We start from the raw sequence: 5,367 nt of genomic DNA, 5'->3' as shown, positions 1-5,367 counted from the left end.
TACACACACACTCTCATTCAGTACAAGCAGTATTTCTTTTTTAACAGGTGGTTGGTTTTTTGTGTTTAAAAAAAAAAAAAAAAATCTGATCAAAGCTATGTTCTTCCTCTTCCCAAAAGGCAAAGAAATGTACATATGAAGGTTTTGCAAATTTGTAGTCCCATAAAAGTCAACCTTGCTCTCAAAGATTAAATTCCAGGAAGATAACCCACATCTGACATTATCTCCTCTCTGCTTCAATACTCCCTAAAAAATAGGCGTCTAGAAGGCCCTCCACACTCCCTTTCAAAGGCCAATTTTTCAGCCTGGAATCCATCTTTATCTAGGTTTCCTCGACTTTCTCGAACATTCAATATATCCTCCTCTTCCTTTCTTTTTTTAAAAGAAAAAATTCTTCGACCTCCTGAATTACCTCTCCCCCCACCCGCTCCTGTCCATCACCAAAGCGCAGGCGCGCCTACCTGAGCCTTCTCCACCTGCCCTCTAGGTTTTCTAACTTAGAGGCTCTCCCACCCTCATCTGGCAATTGCTCTATGAAGGTTACCAATCTAAAAGTCTTTTTTTTATTCACTCCCAATCCCTTTAAACTTTTCTAGTTTTTCAAGCCAAGAGGTTAACAGCCTTTACCCAGTGGAAGACAGATCATGAGCAGATACCGATCAACTGACAATGGAACAAGAAGAACCAGACAGACTAATGGCAGGAGCCCTGGAAATATTTCCAAAATCCAGGTGCCCACGCTTTCAGGTAGGGTAGCTTAGGAATCGGCCCCTCGCGGGCACCCAGACTAGGGTCAGCTGACCAGTTTCCTGGTTGAAACTGCGTGAGAGAAGCAAGCAGAGTCCTTGGAAGAAGGGGCTTTTTCCAAGCTGATGCTCCCAGCAGCAAGAGACCACAGAAACGTGACAAAAGACCTCTAGGGCCTCAGAATCTTTGTCTACGCTGCAGCATCACCCGCCTGCGGTGTGGCCGCCGCATCCGAACCGATGCCTTGCTCCAGCCTCGGTCTCTGCAGGCCCCAAGCGCGGCCCCTCTGCTCCCGCCGAGTCAAGGCGTCCAGCGGACACCCGGCCGCGCCAGCCCAGGCCCGTCCAGTCCCTCGGCCAGGACCGGCCCCTACTCGCCGGCCGGCGATGCCCACACGGCGCGCGCCATCCTCGGCTGGAGCAGCGCGCGGGGCGGCCGGCGGAGCGCGGAGGAGCGCAGGCCCCGCATACTTACCCAGACGCGGCGCCGCCAGCAGCGACCACAGAAAGGCGAGGCGATAGCCGCCGCCGGGACCTGAGAACCTCCTGGCCTGAGCCCTGGGGGCGGGTCTGCCTGTTTTTCCGCCCGGGGCGGGTCCTAGTGTTGCTGCTCCACCCCCAGCCAGACGTCCCCCACTCAGCGCTTAAAGAGTCCAGGGAGCTGGAAGAGGGCTGTGCATCCCCGCCTTTGGGTGATCTTAAAGCTTTTTGCTTTAGAAGGATAAATATGTATGGGAACCCAAGGGAGGAAGGGACGGGAGCAGAGCGGTGAGGATGGGTTGGGGCGAAACCACAAGGTTGCACTGTTTGGTGGGGGAGGGGACAAAGAAATGGGAAGAATCCAGAAGACCGAGTAATGGTGGGCTAGGTCTAATGGTGATTGATTTTCTAAAACATAATGTATGAGAATGATTGTATGAAACACAAAATGAATGAAGAGTAGTGTGAAACACAATGTATATAAACTTTGTAAGCAAACCAATAAGAAAAAAAATGGTCTTCTTAGGGGTCCATGAGCAAAAATAAAAAATAGCATTATGCCAATCCTACCTCTAAGTCCTGGGTGCTTCCCAAAGTCCACCCTCAGAAAGGCTCACAGCACACTGGGAAAGAATATTTTATACAGTAAGAAGCTGAGCCTTTAAAGGCTCATCCTGACAGATTTCAGCTTTCTCAACTGTATAAAAGGAGCACTGCTGGGCTGAACGTAAGGAACTGCATTGCCAAGCCAAATGCAGGCGGTTTGAATCCACTAGCTGCTCCTCGACAGACAGGTTGGCAATCTTCTGTGATATTTACAGCCTCTGAAAAACCGCTGGAGGGTCAGCTATGCGTAGGTTCCCACTCAACAGTACGTAACAGCTGCATGAAGTACTAAATCACTTACATATAGAACTCTGTTGGTATTCAATATGGTTATATACCATATTAAACTATGTGGTTGATGTTCATTGCCCTCAAATCGGAGATGGCTTATATCTGACCTACCCTCCAACAGGAAGCTGGAATCCAGTTTGGAAGTCTTCTGCAGGAGCCTGATTTTGCTGCTGCTGATGAGGATTAGGATGGAATGTTAATTCGCTAAATAGGTGTGAGATGATGTGATTCGGCCTCTTATTTAAAAACCCATTTGGTCAGCAGTATGGGGCTGGAATCCAGTTTGGAAGCAGGAGTGGCATCCGCTTCCGAAATGTCTTGCCTCCAGAAACTCTATGAAAGTGGAGAAATGACGAAAGTTATACAAGTGTTCAAGTCTTTGGTTTATAGAGTCGCTAAGAGTCGTCTGCGATGGCACTTAACAACAATCACCCTCCAACGGGGTTTTCAGAGGCTGTAAATAATACGGAGAGGAAATGCTCTCCCTGTGAAGCAGCAGGTGGATTCTAACTGCCCACCCTGGAGATGGCAGTGCAACTCCCTACCCACTAGGCCACCAGAGCTCGCTTATCAAGCTATGTCGCTGTTGTTAAGTGTCATCGAGTTGACTGAAGACTCCTGACGACCCTATAAACAATGAATCTGAACCCTGCTCAATCCTGTGCCATCGGCATGGTCTCTAAAAGCCCACGTTACAAGTCACAATTCATCTCCTTAAGGTTTTCTCCTTCTTCCCTGACTCCACTTTTCCAAGCATGATGTCTTTTCTAGACTGACCCCTCCCAACAACATGCCCAAATAATTGTTGTTGTGTACCATAAAGTCGGAGCTAACCCATGGCTGACCCTCCAGCAGGTTTTCAGCAGGCAGTTAATCACAGGAGAGGAGATTGCCCAGCCTTCTGCAGAGCAGCTAGTGGCCTCGAACCACGTGCCTTGAGACTGCAGCACAGCTTCTTGCCAGTAGGCCACTATGACTGATAACTAAAGGTCCTTCTCCCCGACCCCAGAATCAAATAATTTCTTAAGTAACTAAACTATAAATTGCATAGGGAAAGATGATCTGACTCAAATGATTTTTAAAAATATCTATTTTCATCACCTTCATTTCACATTTATGTCTTTAGCTACGGAACTTCTCTTTGGGGTCAACCCACAGTTCCTTCTGCAAAGCCTATCATAAACATAAACCAGGCCTATACTCAGCTATTCGCTTACTGTCTATCACAATGCTGTCAACTCCTTGAAGCCAAGACTTTGCCTTACTTGTGTACTATGTTCCCAAGCGCCAAGAATGTAAAAAAGTTAAATACCATACTGAATTGTTTTTCCCTTTTTCCCCTTCCAAATCATCTTCCAAACACTCATGATAAAACCTTGCTGAAAATAGGGAGAAAAAAAAAAAGAAAAGAAAAAAAATCACAGTCAGTCAAATGGGATCTCACAAAGGCTCAATAATCTATTTTTTTTTCCTCAGTAGTATGTCCCAGCTAATATTCTGGACCTTAAAACAAGTTAAAAAGAAAAGTGAGATGTTATTGATTACTTACATCCTGATTATAATCCTCATAAACATGGAACTAAATGACCAAAACTTATCAAGTCAGATGTCCCTATAAAACTAGCCCTTTTGACCTTATAACAAAGGAATTTCTTAAGCTTAAAAAGACAGGGGGAAAATTTAAAGATAACAGACAAACCCACCAGTTTTTCAACTTGTAAAAGCCTCAATTTAAAGGCTCAGTACTCCACATAAGATAGCAGAGAGAATATTCACTCACGAACTGAACAGCAGATTTGAAAGGGGGAAAAATATATAGTTTTTTAAATATTAAGACTTTCCAGTAACAAGATGTTTTAGCAAATAAACTAACATACTTTTAAAGCTATGCTCTGCCAAAGATGATACTGTACAAGCTGAAAGTCATGCTAAATGTAAGGAACACATGAAAACAGCAACAAAAAGAGGGGGGACATCTGTATATGTAAAACAAGTAGAGCAATCTGATTAACAAACAAATCATCATGTAGAGTCATCTTTTAAAGCCCAACAATCAATATACCTAGTAAACAGGAGCTCTGCTGGCCTAATGGGTAAAGAGTTGTGCTATCAACCCAAAGGCAAGCAGTTCAAATTCACCCCCTGCTCCACAGGAGAAAGATGAGAAATCTCCCATGTGCTTTACTGCCTCTGAAAACTCTTGGAAGTTCAGCTCCCACATTATGGTACATAATAAAAACAAAATCCCAGTGGAGGGTCAATTCTATTTGACTGCAATGAGTGAATGAATGTTACTTAGGAAAATATATTTGCCAAATCTTGTTAACAATATTGTGGACGTTAGAAAACAAATACCTTACATTAAAATTCTGTTGCCATACTTACCAAGCATCTGTAAGTAAAGGACAAGTGTGCTCCACTCAAAGACTAAATTCTAAAATAGAGAAAGTAAATGGAAAAAACTTGTCATAAGGGTTCACAAATTAGGATTGTATGACACTATAAGCCCAAAAAAGGAAGCTCTTTACATGAGCATTGCACAACACACTAAATAAGATAAATGAAAATTAACTATTCTTGTCTCCAAGGAGCACCCTGGCTGCACCCTTTAAAGGCAGAAATTGAGAGGAATCTTAAATTCGTCAAAGATGTTAAGCAGAAAGACAAGACAGAATCATATTCATACTAAAAACTTTGATATGGGGCAGAAGCAAGACAATCAGCTGATTCTGATCACTAGAAGGCACTGTGACTGAGGGCAGAAGCAAACTGAGTGTGAGCCTGAGCCGTGCACATGAAGCCAGTTAGACTGCAGAATGCTAATGAAGTTTCACTACGCCTGTGCTCAGAGTAATGAAAACCTTTTGCGATAAAGGCATCTTTAATTTAGTCCCATAGTATCTAAATACATACTAGTTCCAATTTAAAAAACCAAAACCAACCCAAAACACAGGAAGTCATGCGTGAAAGACAATTATGTTCTCAAAGAATGACTTCATATATTGTGTCAATTTGTGTTATCGGTCAAATTAGCTAAGTACTTAGTTAAGGCAGTATCTGATGGATTTCCCCAGTGAAAGATATAGTTCACCCTTGGTAATCTTGGAAGCCATTCTCTCTTCCCTATCCAGCCTCTTAAAAACTTTCATATTTGGTGGGGGAAGTTGGGCAGGGAGAAAAGTGCAACAATGAATGAATGGAAATGCAAAGTCTCTGTAAACTTTCATTAAAATTAATTTTTTAA

Source organism: Elephantulus edwardii, unplaced genomic scaffold (assembly GCF_000299155.1).
Source record: "Elephantulus edwardii isolate Elephantulus edwardi_28Jun2011 unplaced genomic scaffold, EleEdw1.0 scaffold00032, whole genome shotgun sequence".
Classification (NCBI taxonomy): Eukaryota; Metazoa; Chordata; class Mammalia; order Macroscelidea; family Macroscelididae; genus Elephantulus; species Elephantulus edwardii.
This window is presented reverse-complemented; position numbering follows the sequence as displayed.